This window comes from Chiloscyllium punctatum, chromosome 37, assembly GCF_047496795.1.
Source record: "Chiloscyllium punctatum isolate Juve2018m chromosome 37, sChiPun1.3, whole genome shotgun sequence".
NCBI lineage: Eukaryota > Metazoa > Chordata > Chondrichthyes > Orectolobiformes > Hemiscylliidae > Chiloscyllium > Chiloscyllium punctatum.
In genome coordinates this window covers 18301896-18321612 of record NC_092775.1, presented here as the reverse complement: position 1 = coordinate 18321612, position 19717 = coordinate 18301896, and the positions used below count along the sequence as shown (strand labels likewise).

General features: G+C 45.7%; 1 protein-coding gene across 5 annotated transcripts in view; it reads left to right on the top strand.

The window, feature by feature from the left end:
* The window catches only part of LOC140462902 (nuclear receptor coactivator 3-like), a 251449-nt gene that overhangs the window by 51369 nt on the left and 180363 nt on the right, over window positions 1-19717 (top strand). For 2 of the 5 annotated variants that reach the window (XM_072556346.1, XM_072556347.1), the window contains exon 2: window positions 4634-4750. The exons of the other annotated variants lie outside the window; for them this stretch is intronic. The gene's annotated coding sequence lies outside the window, so the exon portion shown is untranslated. The remainder of the gene's footprint in view (window positions 1-4633; window positions 4751-19717) is intronic. 5 annotated transcript variants of the gene reach the window in all.

Genomic DNA, 19717 nt, shown 5'->3' with positions numbered 1-19717 from the left:
CCTCCACAGCCATTTTTCACAATGAATTCCATAGATTCACCACGCTCTGGCTGTAGAAGGTTCTCCTCATCTCCATTCTAAAATGGCCTTCCCTTTACTCGAAGGCTGTGCCCTTGGGTCCTCGTCTGTCCAACCAATAGAAACAACTTGCCAACAACTACTCTGTCAAGGCCATTCATGGTTCTGTGATTCAATTACACCCCCCCCCCTTATCCTTCTAAACGCAAAGTATAGACTCTGAGTCCTCAAACTTTCCTTGCATGTTAAGCTTTTCATTTCTGGGACCATTGTTGTGACGTTCCTGTGAACGTGCTCCAATGGCAGTACATCCTCCTTGAGATTTGGAGTCCAAAACTGAGCACAATTCTGCAAACATGTTCTGACCAGAGCCTTAAGTACATCCCTGCTTTTATATTCAAGTCCTCGCAAAATAAATGCCATCATTGTATTTGCGTTCCTATAACCTCTAAGTTTAGCTTGAGCGAATCCTGGACTCGAACTCCCAAGTCATTTTGCACTTCAGACTTCTGAATTTTCTCCCCAAATAGAACATAGTCCATGCCCCCTACTCTTCCCACCAAAGTGCATGACCTTGCACTTTCCTATGTTGTACTCCATCTGCCACTTGGCCCACTCTCCTAACCTGTCTAAATCCGTCTGCATTCTGGATTAGTGGTGCTGGAAGAGCACAGCAGTTCAGGCAGCATCCAACGAGCAGCGAAATCGACGTTTCGGGCAAAAGCCCTTCATCAGGAATAAAGGCAGTGAGCCTGAAGCATGGAGAGATAAGCTAGAGGAGGGTGGGGGTGGGGAGAGAGTAGCATAGAGTACAATGGGTGAGTGGGGGAGGAGATGAAGGTGATAGGTCAAGGAGTAGAGGGTGGAGTGGATAGGTGGAAAAGAAGATAGGCAGGTCGGACAAGTTCAGACAAGTCAAGGGGACAGTGCTGAGCTGGAAGTTTGAAACTAGGATGAGGTGGGGGAAGGGGAAATGAGGAAGCTGTTGAAGTCCACATTGATGCCCTGGGGTTGAAGTGTTCCAAGGCGGAAGATGAGGCGTTCTTCCTCCAGGCGTCTGGTGAGGGAGCGGTGTTGAAGGAAGCCCAGGACCTCCATGTCCTCAGCAGAGTGGGAGGGGGAGTTGAAATGTTGGGCCATGGGGCGGTTTGGTTGATTGGTGCGGGTGTCTCTGAGATGTTCCCTAAAGTGCTCTGCTAGGAGGCGCCCAGTCTCCCCAGTGTAGAGGAGACCGCATCGGGAGCAATGGATACAATAAGTGATATTAGTGGATGTGCAGGTAAAACTTTGGATGTGGAAGGCTCCTTTAGGGCCTTGGATAGAGGTGAGGGAGGAGATGTGGGCACAGGTTTTACAGTTCCTGCGGTGGCAGGGGAAAGTGCCAGAATGGGAGGGTGGGTCGTAGGGGGGCGTGGACCTGACCAAGTAGTCACAGAGGGAACGGTCTTTGCGGAAGGCGGAAAGGGGTGGGGAGGGAAATAGATCCCTGCTGGTGGGGTCTTTCTGGAGGTGGCAGAAATGTCGGCGGATGATTTGGTTGATGCGAAGGTTTGTAGGGTGGAAGGTGAGCACCGGGGTGTTCTGTCCTTGTTACGGTTGAAGGGGTGGGGTCTGAGGGCGGAGGTGCGGGATGTGGACGCGATGCGTTGGAGGGCATCTTTAACCACGTGGGAAGGGAAATTGCGGTCTCTAAAGAAGGAGGCCATCTGGTGTGTTCTGTGGTGGAACTGGTCCTCCTGGGAGCAGATACGGTGGAGGCAGAGAAATGGGGAATATAGGATGGCATTTTTGCAAGAGATAGGGTGGGAAGAGGTGTAATCCAGGTAGCTGTGGGAGTCGGGTTTGTAAAAAAAAAAATCAGTGTCAAGTCGGTCATCCTAATGGAGATGGAGGGGTCCAGGAAGGGGAGGGAGGTGTCAGAGATGGTCCAGGTAAATTTAAGGTCAGGGTGGAATGTGTTGGTGAAGTTGATGAATTGCTCAACCTCCTCGCGGGAGCATGAGGTGGTGCCAATGCAGTCATCAATGTAGCGGAGGAAGAGGTGGGGAGTAATTACGGAAGATCAACTGCTCCTACGTAGCCAACAAAGAGACAGGCATAGCTGGGGCCCATACGTGTGCCCATGGCTACCCCTTTGGTCTGGAGGAAGTGGGAGGATTCAAAGGAGAAATTGTTAAAGGTGACGACCAGTTCGGCCAAACGAATGAGAGTGTTGGTGGAAGGGTACTGTTGAGGACGTCTGGAGAGGAAAAAAACGGAGGGCTTGGAGGCCCTGGTCATGGCAGATGGAGGTGTAGAGGGATTGGATATCCATGGTGAAGATGAGGCGTTGGGGGCCAGGGAAACAGAAGTCTTGGTGGAGGTGGAGGGCGTGGGTGGTGTCTCGAACGTATGTGGGGAGTTTCTGGACTGGGGGGATAGGACAGTGTCGAGGTAGGTAGAGAGGAGTTCAGTGGGGCAGGAGCATGCTGAGACAATGGGTCGGCCAGGGTGGTCAGGCTTGTGGATCTTGGGAAGGAGGTAGAACCGGGCAGTGCGGGGTTCCCGGACTGAGGTTGGAAGCTGTGGGTGGGAGATCTCCTGAGGTGATGAGGTTCTGTATGGTCTGGAAGATGATGGTTTGGTGATGGGGGGTGGGGTCATGGTCGAGGGGGCAGTAGGAAGAGGTGTCCTCGAGTTGACGTTTGGCTTCAGCGGTGTAGAGGTCAGTGCGCCAGACTACCACTGCGCCCCCTTTATCTGCTGGCTTGATGGTGAGGTTGGGATTAGAGCAGAGGGATTGGAGGGCTGCGCGTTGAGGGTGAGAGGTTGGAGTGGGGGAGGTGGGTCCATTAAGCCAGCGGATAAAGGGGGCGCAGTGGTATTTCAAGTCCTCTGGGACCCATCCTGATAGGTTGTTGGGCTGAAGGGCCTGTTTCCACACTGTTGGGAATCTCATCTAAAGATGCAATTCACACACAAACTTTTGCAAACAGTTAATTAAAGCTTGTATAAGCTAGGTGATCTCCTTTTGGCCCTCCAGGAGATGGCTAGAAAGCATTTCTTAAAGGAAGAGATAGAACAATAGTTTTTAATTTGGTAATAGTAGGGGAGGTAGTAACAAGTCCTCTATCTCTTCAACTATCCCCCTTAGGACTCTGGGGTATAGTTCATCTGGTGCAGGTGATTTATCCACCTTCAGGCCATTCAGTTTTTCTAGCACCTTATCCTTGGTGATGGCCACCCTACTGAGCTTTGCCCCCTCACTCTGTTGAATGTGTGGGGTATTACTCATGTCTTCCACTGTGAAGACTGACGTGAAGTAATTATTTGGTTCCTCAGGTGTTTCCTTGTTCACCACTATTGTCTCTGTCGCATCATTTTCCAATGGCTCAATGTCCACTTTTGCCTCTTTTGCTCTTACTGTTTTCCTTTTATACTACTGGCTAGCTTACCCTCCTATTTAATATTTTCCCTAACTTCTTTTGCCCTCAGTTGGTTTTTCTAAGTTTACCAATCCTCTGGTTTCCCACTGCCTTTCGCCACATATGTATTCTCTTTTGCTTTTATGCTATCTCTGACTTTCCTAGTCAGTCATGGTTGCCTCATCCTCCCTGTACCATGCTGCTTTTTCCTCCAGATGAATCTCTGCTGTGTCTTCTGGATTACTTCCAGAAACTCTTGCTATTGCTGTTCCACTGTTTATCTTGCTTGGCTCCTCTTCCAGACAATTCTACCCAGATCCTCCCTTGTGCCTCTGCAGTTGTCTTTTCAGTGGTAATTCTTCTACCTCTGCATCTTCTCCCTCCCAAATTACACAGTAAATTCAATCATATTATGATCATTGCCTCTTAAGGGTTCCTTCACCTTTTAAGCTCCCTTATCAAGTGTACCTCATTGCGCAACACTAAACCCAGTAATGCCTGTGCCCCAATGGGCTCCACCACTAGTTGCTCCAAAAAAGCAGGTCGTAAACATTCCACAAATTCCTTTTCTTGCAATCTGTTACCAGCCTGACTTTTTCCAGTCCACTTGCATATTGATATTCCCCCAGGATCACTAACTTTTTGCCTTTCCAACACATCTTGTCTGTCTCCTGGAATATCTTGTGCCCCAGCTCCTGACTATTGTTTGGAGCCCTGTACGTAACTCCAGTTATGTTTTTTTTTTGCATTTTGTAGTTCCTCAATTTTGCCCACATTGTACACCATCTGACCCTACTTTTTGTTTCTAGTTATTGATTTAATTTTAACTTCTTACTAATAAGGCAACCCCACCCCCTCTGTCCACATGCCTATCTTTTCGATAGGATGTATATCCTTGAATATTCAGCACCTAATCCTGCCATCTTTGGAGCCACATCTCCATGCTGCCCATCACATCATATCTGCAAATTTCGATCTGGGTTACAACCTCATTTACCTTATTGCTTGTACTGTCTTCAGTCCTGTATTAACCGTTCCTCCTCTTATTGTGATTCATTTGTCCAGTGTGTTTGAAGTTTGATTGCTAACCCTTCCCATACACCCTGTCCTATTTGTGTCTGTGGTGAAGATTATGAAAACCTCTTCTGTGTTCCACACACTTACATCTTTAATTCTGGTTTTCTAATTTCCCCATTCCCATCCACTTATAGAGTCAGATGTACAGCATGGAAACCGACCACTTGGAGCAAAACTGTTGAACCTGTTGGTTTCAAAAGCATCGAGGGACTGGCACTGAATACTGGCTCAGCCAACAATGCTGACATCCTGTGAGCAACTTTTCAAAAATCATTATTGTCAAGCAGCATGACTGATTAACACTAACACTACTGGTAGTTCTACTTGCCAACTAGTGAGAACTTTTGTTAAAGATCTAAACAGCATTATAGTTTGGAAAATTTACATATCTATAATTCAACTTTTTAAGATAATGACCAATAATAAATTCTGGCCTAGTGAGCTATGCTGATATCCTGTTTTAGCAAAAAAAACTTCTGTTTAATGTTGGACTAGGTGGAAATCCCCCCCTCTATCCTGTCATGGTTGTAACTAGGTCAGCCAGGTGGACCTTTTACAGAATGAGTTCCCTGATTGGGGCTGTTAATCTGGTCCAATCAGGGAGCTGTGGCTGATAGATTAATAACAGAAATGTAAGGCATCCTGTGCACTCTGAGAACTGGATCTGAGGGAACTGGATCAGTGTCAAGAACTCTAAATAAAAAGTGATTTGGTGACACAATATCAGCCTCTATGGAGTTATTTCAGATCCAAAGACTAGAGGCTGTGAGAAAATTATCTAGAGGTACTTCTATGTATGCTTCAGTACCCTTTCCCCCACACGAGCCAAATTAAAAAAAAACTGAAGTGCCTTGCTGGCTGTGGTTGGGTAGAAAAGTGGGAGAAGGTAGCTGTTTTTATCATGAGCTGAGAGTGAAATCTCACGTATGTTTTGTGATTTTTGTTTTTACTCCAAGTTGGATTTTGAATTTGAAGACTTAATAAATTAGATCAACTTGGAATCTTGCTGTAACACCATAGCTGTAATCACTAAGTGGATCTTTTGCCTTACCATAACAAAATGTAGGGGGAATGAAAAGGATGATTGTCCTGCAGTGCACGCGCACTCACTGCAGTTATAAGGGCAAAATTGCAACAGGCAGTCAGGAGGTGAAGACTAACTTTTTGGTCGTCATTATATTTGTTTCATTATGACTGCCTTTGAAGCAATGGAAATGGACAGAGAAATAGTGTTTGCTTGGAAGAACTGGAAGGAGTTGCTCTTCAGATTTTAATTTGGAAAATTACCAGTATGTAGCAAGCAGAATTTTCCATTCATGTTCAGTTAGTGATTTTGCTTTGAATGAAAGTTATTTACAAAACTTAGTTTTCCCAGAAATAATTCAGTTTCTATAATGGCCTGGGGGATGGTTTGAATTGATTCAAATGGATAGGGAATTTATTAGTATAATTTGAATTTAGGTTTCCTCCATTGTTGCTGAAACACTATATGTTGTCCAGCATAAGTTTTAAGGGCATGTGAGGCATTCTTAAGAGTTCACATCAGATTTGATCTTCTTTATGCACTCCAGTAGGGCTCCTCTCATTCAAGGTAGAATTATATTCTATTTTGTGTGAGCTTCTTGCAAAAATTTTAGTACATTTGTTAGTTTCTGGAGTTATTCTGTCATGATTTTCAGATGTTGATACTGCTGGACAAGTCAGATTTTAGAATGAAACCTGGTTTGGTGGAGTTTTGTAGCATAGTGGCATTGTCACTGAATTATCAATCCTAAAACAAAAACAGTGCCAGAGAAATTCAAGTCTGGCAGCATCTGTGGAGAACATACAGTTAATGTATTAAGTCCAGTGACCTACAGACTTTTTTTATTTATTCATTCGCAGGATGTGGGTTTCGCTGGCTAAGACAGAAATTTTTGTCTGTCCCTAATTGCCCAGAGGACAGTTAGAAGTCATAGAGGCAGAGGTGTGCAGCACGGAAACAGACCTTTTTCTCCAATTCATCCATGCTGACCAGATATCCTAATGTAATCTAGTCCAATTTGCCAGTCAACCACATTGCTGTGGATCTGGAGTCACACTTAGGTTAGACCAGGTAAGGATGGCCATTTCCTTTCCAAAAGAACATTTAGTGAACCTGGTTGCAATTCTGATGAGTCACTGGACTTAACGCTAACTCTGTGCTCCCTTCAGATTCTGCCTTGAGTTTCTCCAGTAATTAGGAATGGGCAAATAAATGTTGACTTGGTCAGAGACACTCATAGCTGAAAATGTGTTGCTGGAAAAGCGCAGCAGGTCAGGCAGCATCTGTTGCCTGACCTGCGCTTTTCCAGTAACACATTTCAGCTCTGATCTCCAGCATCTGCAGTCCTCACTTTCTCCTCGGAGACACTCGTATCCCATTTTTAAAAATAAGTTGGAGGTCTGTTACTGAGGTAGTCATACAAGACTGCAGATTTCAGTAGTTCCTGAATTGATGTGAAGTTAGCAAATTTCCCTGTCCAGAATGCTGTGAGATCTGATTTCAACCTGAATAGTGCTGCTGGTACAATAATGCTGTTAAAACAGCTTGAGAGGAGAGATTGAAGTGATAACTTAATCAAATATTTTAGTGGGAGAGCTTTGCAAACAGAAAAACTATGAAAGCCATAGCACCTTCAAATCTTCTGTTTGATTTTTTGCCTAAAGTTTATTTACAGAATGAAGGGCGTTGCCACACTTAAATTTCCTTCAAATTTTGCTTCCCACATCCTCTGCCCATACAGCACATAAGGAGTTAATTACTTGTCATAAGTTGAAGTTCAGCTAGTCTAACCTCGCTTTCTGATTGGATGTTGAAAGGTGAAAATAAAAGCACTGTAAACTTTTGACCCTTCAGTGATACTTGTTCTGTACAACGCCCACCGCTGGTGAATTGGAGAATGCTTTTACTGTAACTGGGAGATGGTGTAACATGTAATATGTTGCATTTTATGAATCCCTTCTTTGAATTTTGAGCACAGGGAAAGTAATCGTTCCAAGTATCATTTAATTCCAAGTTTACTGCTCAAAACTTAAGTGTACTCCATATGTAGTACTTCTAAAGTTTAAAGCTTCATAGTGTACTAAAGCATGATTTGGCCTGCAGTCTTCAAAAGCTTCTCATTTTGGCACAATCATTGCATGGCTTAAAAACTGCTTCTACTAGCTCCTGTTTGCAGATGTCAAATGCTTAGAAGGAACAAATAAGGCATACCACCCGTTCTTTCCTGTTGGGATTGGATCAACATGTGTTTTCTCGGATTGGTAACTGCATGAAATTGCTTTAAAAAGACATAAAGTTGAGTTGGGTCATGCACAGACAGGGGCTTTTTAAAAATTATTGGATTTTCAGATCAAATATTTAAAAGACGAATGCCAGAATCTTGGAAAACTTCACGTTTTAAAGCTAATCTGTGATGGTTCACATTTGATCCCTGAGAATAGCAGAATAAATAGATAAGGTAACTAGGAAGGCCTGGGGGGATACTTGCCTTTAGTTGGGCAATAAATAAGAGGTTATGCCAATATTGTATAAAATGCTGGTTAGGCCTGGAGTATTGTGGGCAATTTTGGTTACTGTTTTATAAGAAGGATATGATTGCTCTTGGTGAGAGTGCAAAGCAGGTTGAACAGGATTTTGCCTGGCCAGGAGGATCTGAGCTATGAGTTCAGACAGGGTAGATTGACATTGAGAAGGGTCCTGATGGAGGTGTGTAACACTATCAGGGTAATAGACAGGATGTGCTGGAAGGCATTTTTGTTTATTTGTAGGGTAGGAGTAATAGAGTTAAGGTAAGAACTAGAAGGCTAAGAAGAGATTGATTTTTGTTTTTCACCAGCAGGTAGTAGGAATCTGGAACTCTCTCTCTCTGAAAGAGGTTGAGTCCACAATTCTGTTAACATTTTAAGCAATATTTACTTGTGTGGCCACAGCTTCCAGGACTAAATAGATGGAAAGTTTAGGTTGATGTAGTCAAATCTTTTTTGACTGATGCTAACATGATGAGCCAAGCGTACACCTTTTTGTACAATGACTGAGTCTACATTTGAAATCCAGATCTCTTTAATTGTAGTCTTTCTCATAGCATTTATGCATGGCAACACTTTTTGAGAGGTGTACAATCATTGGTTGCACACCCAATAATGCTAAGTCGGTTGATCTATGACTGACGTTCTACATAGTGGGTACAAGTAAGGTGTGTCACTGGTGGACGATTTGGATCTATTTTTATTGTCCGCCTTTCATATTGGCTTTTCCCTTAGTCTCAAAGGTGCTTGCATGTATCATCTTTAGACATCATGATTTATGGATACCTTTCCCACTGCCAATTATACCACTTCAGGGAGTCCTGGAAGATTTTGCATGGGGCCTCTATGTTCAGTTTGCCAGTGGTCATGCAACACCATCTTGGGCAGGTGACTTATCTACCTGGGCAACATGAATTGCCAACACAACTGGCTTATTAAGGCTATTTTGAGGTTTTCAATGTTTGAGATGCAGTCTGCCAGCCTATCTTGGAGTCATAGTCACATAGGAGAAAGTGAGGACTGCAGATGCTGGAGACCAGAGTTGAAAAATGTGGTGTTGTGTTTTTCCAGCACCACATTTTTCAATGTCATAGTCACAAAGCATGGAAACAGACTCTGGTATATCCCTCAATGGTTTCCCATTCATGTACCTATCAAAATGTCTTTTAAATGTTACAACTGTACTTGCATCTACCACTTCCTTCATTCCACATACAAACCACCCTCTGTGAAAAAGTTGCCCGTAGGTCCCTTTTTTAAAACCATTCTTCTCTCATCCTATGCCCCCCCCCCACCCCCCATCCAGAACTCTTCTACCCTAGAGAAAATACCTTTTGCTATTCACCTTTATCTATGCCCCTCCATTTTCTAAACCTCCTATAAGGCCACTCTTCAACCCCTCTGCTTGAGTGAAAAAAGCCTCAGCCTATCCAGCCTCTCCTTCTAACTCACTCTACACTCCCAATGACTTCCTTGTAAATCTTTTATGAACCCTTTTCAATATAATAGTATCCTTCCTATAGCAGGGCAATCAGAACTGAACACAGTATGCCAAAAGTGGCCTCGCCAATGTCCTGTACAACTTCAGCATGATGTCCCAACTCTTTATACTCAATGGTCTGAGCAATGAAGGCCCATCTTTGGGAAACAGTGCTGATGGCAGTACCCTAGAAGGCTAACATAATGGTCTGACAGGATCCATGACAATACAAAGAGTGGTGAGAATTGCGGCTTTGTACACCATGTTTAGTCTTTGCACCATGTCCATGGTTGGTACTCACTTGTTTAGAGTCAGAGAGACCCTTCATTCCAACTTGTCCATGCTGACCAGATATCCGAAATTAATTCCATTTGCAAACATTTGGCTCATATCCCTCTTAACCCTTCCTATTCATTTTCCATCCAGATGCCTTTTTAAATGTTGTTGTCCCAGACTCCTCCACTTCCTCTGGCAGCTCCTTCCATATATACACCACTCTCTGCATGAAAAAATTGCCCCTTGGGTCCCTTTTTAAATTTTTTTCCCTCTCACCATAAACCTATGCTGTCTAGTTCTGGACTTTCTCCCCACCCCACCTTGGGGAAAAGACCTTGGTTATCCTCATGATTTTATAAACCTCTAAGGTCACCCCTCAGCCTCCGATATTCCAGGGAAAACAGCCCCAGCTTATTCAGCCTCTACCTATAGCTCAAATCTTCAAACCCTGGCAACATTCTTGTAAATCTCTACAAAATGTTCAAGTTACTTTTGAAGGCTGATGATTTTTGTCCACTTCCTTATCTATGGTGTTATCAAATGAGGTGAGGTGACCCTCTCCAAATAAGTGAATTACACTCGGGGGGGGGAAAAAACCTCCAATCTAGAAGCATGCATAAAGACCATTGTTAAAGTCTTCTGTTGCCTTCTACGGCATCATGTTGAAGATAGTGATCAAAGGATCAGCACACATCTCTACTTCACATCGATGGAGGTGTAGAAGGGACTCCAATTTGTGGTTGCCTTGTTCGTACTGATTTTCATGAAACTCTCTTAGCATTGCCTGTAACCTGGATGGGGATTCAAGAATGAGAATTTTCCACAGTCAATTTCAAATGTTGGATGCCTTGGTAAAGTTGATGAAGATCATGTTCAGGCCTTTGTTTTGCTTGCAACCCTCGCATTTATCAGAATGCGACTATCACATCTGTGGTGTCTCTTGTTTGCTGTGAAACTGCAGTGGTTTTTTGGAAGGTTTTTATGGTCAGCAAAATCATCTTCAGATGTTTTCTACTGCTAGAATACAAGGTGATCCACTGTAATGGAACATTCTGACATTTTCTCCTTTTTTTTTATTTTTGTACAAAGTTAGTGGCATCCTGCCCTCTTCTCAGTAGATCATGAATAACACTTGGGGCTCCATATTGAGCTCTTCGTTTGGTTAATGGTAGTCACAGTTGCCTCCAGATTTGGACTTTCATATGGTTCTCTTTTGCAATTAGTTTGATGCAGTTGATGGCAGTATCATGAACTGTGCACTTTGCTCTAAGGAGTGTTTAACAACCGCTTTGACTGCATGTTTGTATGTCGTGCCTTGTTGGCTGTGCTCCTCAGGAGCCTTTCGTTTTGATATAATGGTTCACCGATTTTAATAAACTTTTTAACAAGCTTCTTCTTTTGCCATTATCAATGTATTATTGCTGACTTTCTTTGATCAGTCAGTTATTTTGGTTGTTCCTCTGTTTCCGTCGGTACTCAATACTTGATGGTAAACTGTTCTTCTTGGCTAATCAGTTGAGCTTGATGATGGACCTCATTTTATTGCTGGCAAATCTTGCATTTCATTCACCAGTCCCTGCTGTTCTTGGTGCTGGATCCAATCACCTAGTTGGAAGTATCTAGTAATGGAGCCTTGTATTCCCACGATTCTTCTGGAGTGGATTCAACACTGAGATCAGTGTGTATTAGTTTGATTCAGTTTGTAACATTGCTTGATGTCTATCTCTGCAAGATGTGGTTTCAAGTTGTTGACTGAATTTATTTGGTTTGTGGATTAGTAGTGCTGGAAGAGCACAGCAGTTCAGGCAGCATCCAAGTAGCTTCGAAATCGACGTTTCGGGCAAAAGCCCTTCATCAGGAATAAAGGCAGTGAGCCTGAAGCGTGGAGAGATAAGCTAGAGGAGGGTGGGGGTGGGGAGAGAGTAGCATAAAGTACAATGGGTGAGTGGGGGAGGGGATGAAGGTGATAGGTCAAGGAGGAGAGGGTGGAGTGGATGGGTGGAAAAGAAGATAGGCAGGTAGGACAAGTCCGGACAAGTGAAGGGGACAGTTACTGAGCTGGAAGTTTAGAACTAGGGTGAGGTGGGGGAAGGGGAAATGAGGAAACTGTTGAAGTCCACATTGATGCCCTGGGGTTGAAGTGTTCCGAGGCGGAAGATGAGGCATTCTTCCTCCAGGCGTCTGGTGGTGAGGGAGCGGCGGTGAAGGAAGCCCAGGACCTCCATGTCCTCGGCAGAGTGGGAGGGGGAGTTGAAATGTTGGGCCACGGGGTGGTGTGGTTGATTGGTTCGGGTGTCACGGAGATGTTCCCTAAAGCGCTCTGCTAGGAGGCGCCCAGTCTCCCCAATGTAAAGGAGACCGCATCGGGAGCAACGGATGCAATAAATGATACAAGTGGATGTGCAAGTAAAACTTTGGATGTGGAAGTCTCCTTTAGGGCCTTGGATAGAGGTGAGGGAGGAGGTGTGGGCGCAGGTTTTACAGCTCCTGCGGTGGCAGGGGAAAGTGCCAGGATTGGAGGGTGGGTTGTTTGGGGGCGTGGACCTGACCAGGTAGTCGCGGAGAGAACGGTCTTTGCGGAAGGCGGAAAGGGGTGGGGAGGGAAATATATCCCTGGTAGTGGGGTCTGTTTGGAGGTGGCAGAAATGTCGGCGGATGATTTGGTTTATACGAAGGTTGGTAGGGTGGAAGGTGAGAACCGGGGCGTTCCCTCCTTGTTATGGTTGGAGGGGTGTGGTCTGAGGGCGGAGGTGCGGGATGTGGACGAGATGCGTTGGAGGGCATCTTTAACCACGTGGGAAGGGAAATTGCAGTCTCTAAAGAAGGAGGCCATCTGGTGTGTTCTATGGTGGACCTGGTCCTCCTGGGAGCAGATCCGGTGGAGGCGGAGGAATTGGGAATACGGGATGGCATTTTTGCAAGAGGTAGGGTGGGAAGAGGTGTAATCCAGGTAGCTGTGGGAGTCGGTGGGTTTGTAAAAAATGTCAGTGTCAAGTCGGTCGTCATTAATGGAGATGGAGAGGTCCAGGAAGGGGAGGGAGGTGTCAGAGATGGTCCAGGTAAATTTAAGGTCAGGGTGGAATGTGTTGGTGAAGTTGATGAATTGCTCAACCTCCTCGCGGGAGCATGAGGTGGTGCCAATGCAGTCATCAATGTAGCGGAGGAAGAGGTGGGGAGTAATTACGGAAGATCAACTGCTCCTACGTAGCCAACAAAGAGACAGGCATAGCTGGGGCCCATACGTGTGCCCATGGCTACCCCTTTGGTCTGGAGGAAGTGTGAGGATTCAAAGGAGAAATTGTTAAAGGTGACGACCAGTTCGGCCAAACGAATGAGAGCGTCGGTGGAAGGGTTCCTGATGAAGGGCTTTTGCCCGAAACGTTGATTTCGAAGCTACTTGGATGCTGCCTGAACTGGTGTGCTCTTCCAGCACCACTAATCCAGAATCTGGTTTCCAGCATCTGCAGTCATTGTTTTTATCTCGTTGATTTTAACCCTACTGCGAATCCTCTTGCAAGGATGCCTGCCTTGAAGAAGTTTTCCTCCTCTCGCTACAAGAATCTCAAGAGTCCCTCTCCCACTGCAACTCCCAGGTCACTTCCTCTGCCCTGAAGCTCTTCAACCATGTCGTGAAACAAACTCGCTACCACAGCCACATTCGCTTCCTCAGTGCCTGCCTCCGTAACCAACTCATCCCACACGGACTCCGGACCACCTTTTAAACCAGCAGAGTTCGGACCCGAACAAGACAAACTGTACAGACTACAGATTCAAAAACACCAGCAACATTTCTCCTTCAAGATCCTCTGCTCCACGCTTGCAGAAATGCGCTGGCACCTAACCTCTCCAGTCAGCCCTGCCCCAGCTGAGGGCCACACTCTCTCAGAATTGCAAAGGACCCACTCTGTACTACATCCTCAGGAGAATTCATACTCTCAACAAACAGTATTTCAATTCCATCTCAAACATCAAAAACTGTCAGTACAACAAACGTTTATCCACCCACCTCCATAACCAGCGCTCCTCAAACATTCCAGAAAATTCCCCTGGCCTCGGAACCTATTCCACCATTAACCATGTGGCTGGTGCAGCTGCCACCCCCACACTGATTGATGATGTCACTTCTGCCCCCATCTTGGCCACTCCCACAACCACTTCCACCCATCACAATTCCACATGCATCACACCTGACATCACTTCTGCCCCTCACATCATCGCTGATGCCACATGCTCAGTGACTTCCGCCACCCCTACTGCCGTGGTCATCACCCACTTCTGCCCACACCAGCGCCACTCACCTGCATTCTGCTGACATGCCCCCCCACAGACCCCACTGTCACTATCCCCACCCCCCAGAACCCCAAAGGGAGCACTATCCCTGCTCATGACTCCACCCCCATTCCACCCACCATCACACCCACTACAGTTACAGGTTCCGCCCCCACTCCCAGCTCCACACCCACACCAGATCCCAGCTCCCAGCCCTGCCGAGTTTTCACCATCCCCCCAGACCTCCCCCCTCACTGAGGACGAACAATCAGTCCTCAGCAAAGGACTCCCCTTCATCCCCCTCCATCCACGCATCAATGAATTTAATACACGCCGTGATGTCGAACAATTCTTCCGTCGCCTCCCCCTCTGAGTTTACTTTCACAATCAGGACTCCTGCCCACCTTCCGAGGACCCCTTCGCCCACCTCCAACACAGTACATCCACCTGGACACCCTGCGCTGGCCTATTACCTGCCCTCGACCTCTTCATTTCCAACTGCCGCCGGACATTAACCACCTCAAACTGTCTACCTCTCTCCCCCACTCCAACCTCTCACCCTCACAGCGCGCAGCCCTCCAATCCCAACCTCACCATCAAGCCAGCGGATAAAGGGGGCGCAGTGGTAGTCTGGCGCACTGACCTCTACACCGCTGAAGCCAAACGCCAACTCGAGGACACCTCTTCCTACTGCCCCCTCGACCATGACCCCACCCCCCATCACCAAACCATCATCTTCCAGACCATACAGAACCTCATCACCTCAGGAGATCTCCCACCCACAGCTTCCAACCTCATAGTCCGGGAACCCCGCACTGCCCGGTTCTACCTCCTTCCCAAGATCCACAATCCTGACCACCCTGGCCGACCCATTGTCTCAGCATGCTCCTGCCCCACTGAACTCCTCTCTACCTCGACACTGTCCTATCCCCCATAGTCCAGGAACTCCCCACATAGGTTCGAGACACCACCCACGCCCTCCACCTCCTCCAAGACTTCCGTTTCCCTGGCCCCCAACGCCTCATCTTCACTATGGATATCCAATCCCTCTACACCTCCATCTGCCATGACCAGGGCCTCCAAGCCCTCCGTTCTTTCCTCTCCAGACGTCCCCAACAGTACCCTTCCACTGACACACTCATTCATTTGGCCGAACTGGTCCTCACCCTTAACAATTTCTCCTTTGAATCCTCCCATTTCCTCCAGACCAAAGGGGTAGCCATGAGCACACGTATGGGCCCCAGTTATGCCTGTCTCTTTGGCTATGTAGAGCAGTTGATCTTTCGTAATTACACCGGCACCACTCCCCACCTCTTCCTCCGCTACATTGATGACTGCATTGGCGCCATCTCATGCTCCCGCAAGGAGGTTGAGCAATTCATCAACTTCACCAACACATTCCACCCTGACCTTAAATTTACCTGGACCATCTCTGACACCTCCCTCCCCTTCCTGGACCTCTCCATCTCCATTAATGACGACCGACTTGACACTGACAATTTTTACAAACCCACCGACTCCCACAGCTACCTGGATTACACCTCTTCCCACCCTACCTCTTGCAAAAATGCCATCCCGTATTCCCAATTGCTCCGCCTCTGCCGGATCTGCTCCCAGGAGGACCAGTTCCACCATAGAACACACCAGATGGCCTCCTTCTTTAGAGACTGCAATTTCCCTTCCCACGTGGTTAAAGATGCCCTCCAACGCATCTCGTCCACATCTCGCACCTCCGCCCTCAGACCCCATCCCTCCAACCGTAACAAGGACAGAACGTCCCGGTGCTCACCTTCCATCCTACCAACCTTCGTATAAACCAAATCATCCGCCGACATTTCCGCCACCTCCAAACAGACCCCACTACCAGGGATATATTTCCCTCCCCACCCCTTTCCGCCTTCCGCAAAGACCGTTCCCTCCGCGACTACCTGGTCAGGTCCACGCCCCCAAACAACCCACCCTCCCATCCTGGCACCTTCCCCTGCCACCGCAGGAACTGTAAAACCTGCGCCCACACCACCTCCCTCACCTCTATCCAAGGCCCTAAAGGAGCCTTCCACATCCATCAAAGTTTTACCTGCACATCCACTAATATCACTTATTGTATCCTTTGCTCCCGATGTGGTCTCCTCTACATTGGGGAGACTGGGTGCCTCCTAGCAGAGCGCTTTAGGGAACATCTCCGAGACGCCCGAACCAATCAACCACACCGCCCCGTGACCCAACATTTCAACTCCCCCCTCCCACTCTACCGAGGACATGGAGGTCCTGGGCCTCCTTCACCGCCGCTCCCTCACCACCAGACGCCTGGAGGAAGAATGCCTCATCTTCCGCCTCGGAACACTTCAACCCCAGGGCAATGTGGACTTCAACAGTTTCCTTATTTCCCCTTCCCCCACCTCACCCTAGTTCTAAACTTCCAGCTCAGTAACTGTCCCATTGACTTGTTCGGGCTTGTCCTACCTGCCTACCTTCTTTTCCACCTATCCACTCCACCCTCTCCTGCTTTGACCTATCACCTTCATCCCCTCCCCCACTCACCCATTGTACTCTATGCTACTCTCTCCCCACCCCCACCCACCTCTAGCTTATCTCTCCATGCTTCAGGCTCACTGCCTTTATTCCTGATGAAGGGCTTTTGCCCGAAACGTCGATTTCGAAGCTATTTGGATGCTGTCTGAACTGCTGTGCTCTTCCAGCACCACTAATCCAGAATCTGGTTTCCTGCATCTGCAGTCATTGTTTCTACCTTGTTTATTTGGTTTGTGTCTGTCATCCTCTAGGTCACATTGGTTTTTGAAGACATACATAGAACATTACAGCTCAGTACAGGCCCTTCGGCCCTCGATGTTGCGCCGATCTGTCATAACAATCTGAAGCCCATCTAACCTACATTATTCCATGTACATCCATATGCTTGTCCAATGATGACTTAAATGTACTTAAAGTTGGCGAATCTACTACCATTGCAGACAAAGCATTCCATACCCTTACTACTGTGAGTAAAGAAACTACCTCTTGACATCTGTACTATATCTGTCACCCCTCAATTTAAAGCCATGCCCCCTCGTGCTCGGCGTCACCATACTTGGAAAAAGGCTCTCCTTTTCCATCCTACCGAACCCTCTGATTATCTTATTGGAGTGGGCATGCAATTGCATGATTGTGAAGCAGTCTTTTTTTTTATTGAAAGAACACCCTGCCTATTTGCATGAAGTTCTAAGTCTGTTTTTCCTAACAGGTTTCGACTCCATGGTTTCGGAGTACTCCCTTCCTTCCTTGTCAGGCTCTCATGGTAAACTGTGGGATTGAAAATGCCAAAGATAACTACTTTGTTCTGAGGAGGGACAATCTGCAAGAGTTGATGGATAGCTGCGTAGATCTGATCCTTGTTGCTGGGTTAACCTTCATGGTTAGATATAAATGATTAGATTCGATAATTAGATTTCCTATAGTGTGGAAACCGGCCCTTCGGCCCAACAAGTCCTCACCGACCCTCCAAAGAGTAACCCACCCAGACCCATTTCCCTCTGAATGATGCACCTAACGCTATGGGCAATTTAGCATGGCCAATTCACCTGAGCTGATGATAAAATTGCATACTGCTTGTCTGGCAGAGGGAGGCCAATGGACATAATGTGTTCTAGTGGTCAGTTTGGCAGACTTCAAATTTTGCTGGTGATTGTTTTCTTTTCCATTAAATCAAAACCATAGAGGCATTGTTCATCCTGAGGTCTATTTGAGGTTTAGTCAGCATTACATTCGATCAGACCACTTTGCTCCAAAAAATAGACCTTGCTCAGGGTGGCTGTATCAATGTTTTGTCCTGCTTGCACATGGATTGCTGAGGCTGGCCATCATTGATAGTGACTTGTCGCCTGAGTTGAGCGTTCTTTTAACCTGTTTCAGAATTTTTCATCTTCTCTCTCTTTTTGAACTCGGTTAGGACTTTGTGGTTTTTTTTTCTTTATTGCAAATTGGCCACATTAAGAGTAGCATGATGACTGCACCAAGGTATATTTGTTTTGGAGTATCTTTTTCTCTACTCCTTTTCAGTTCCGGATCAAACAATTCTGTGGTTCAATTGGAAAAAATATTGTCAAAGCATGATTGGGGTAGGCGATACATAGTGTTAAATATTGAACTGGTCTAAATGGTGAGTATGTCATGTTTAAGTTTGACTCATTTTGCAACCAAAATTACTTTTCAAAAAACTGTATACACAGATCTTTTTTTGGTGTATCTGTTCTTCTAATTTCAAACCCACAAATTGTTTATGCACTAATATTTGGGAGCAAGTTCAGTGATTTGCTTTCAAACTTCAACAGTATCATCTAACATTCTTTGATTTCTAATTTAAATAAGAAATGTCCAGTTTGGTTGGAATTTCAGGAAGTGAAAAGGACTTCAGTACAGATTTTGACATGTCTAAGAGCCATTCGTTCAACAATTCTGGTTTTAGGTATTTGAGTGAGGCTAGAACAAAGCTTTAGAACACACAGAAAACCTGTTTTTTTAATAAGCCTCTGATTATATTCCAAGTCTTGAGCTGCCACTGACCCTACTTCTTTCACTCTGCCAACTTCCATTCCCTACCTTTACTTACACATTTACTCAAATGGATTGAACTTGAATATTGAGAACTTGAAAATCTCAGACGAATTGCTTCATTTCAGCTCCAGTTAATAAACCAATATGGATTTTAGAATTTTGTAGGAACGGATAAGGTTTGGAGGTGTTTGTGGTCATGGAAACAGGAAATACTTTCAGGAGTTTGAAGTCCTTTTTTCCGTTATAAATCAAGTTTTTGTCACATTACTGCAAAGATTAGTTTTGAGAGCAAGTGGGGCACTAAATGTGGATATAGTTTTTATTTGCCTCATTACTTGATTTCAAAGTGAAGTGATTCAAGATGTACAGCTCTTCATGGAAATTTGTATAATGGACTTCTTTTCTCATAAATTTAGATGAGACAACATTTCACTATTTGGTACTGCGACTAATATGAAATATGCCCTACTGTGCATCAGAGAGCTAATGATCAAGCAGACAAAATTGGGAAGACACATTCCATTGTTGGCCTGGATTCTACCATGTGGTATGGAGTAGTATAAAGTCTTAATGTGTTGCAGGTGTGTTTGTGCATCTATCTGGGCAGGCATGATGAGCTGAATGGCTTTTTTCTATGTTGATCCATCAGTTGTATGTATTTTCTAATCAACCTGTTCAGATGTTATTACATAGCTCTGGAGTCAGTGGGACTTGACTTCTGAGCCAGAAGGCCATAGGTTGGGAGATACCACATGCCACCTGCCCTCCATTTCAGTACTTTACATTTGTGTCAAATGTATGTATATTTAAGATGGTGAATTGCAGCATAATTATAATTTTGGCAAGAGTGTTGTGATATTCAGCTACTTGTGATGGGGCATTGTAAGTTTCCAACACCACTTTGAGGTTTGAAATGAGTCACAAACTTCAGACAAAACATGTTTTAGTTGGAACAACAAGATGGAAAATTACATAGCAAACATGGAAATTGCTGGAAAAGCTCAGCAGGTCTGGCAGTATCTGTGGAGAGTAAGCAGAGTTGATGTTTTGGGTCCAGTGACCCATCACAGCTTCAGATTACAAAGTAGTTTTC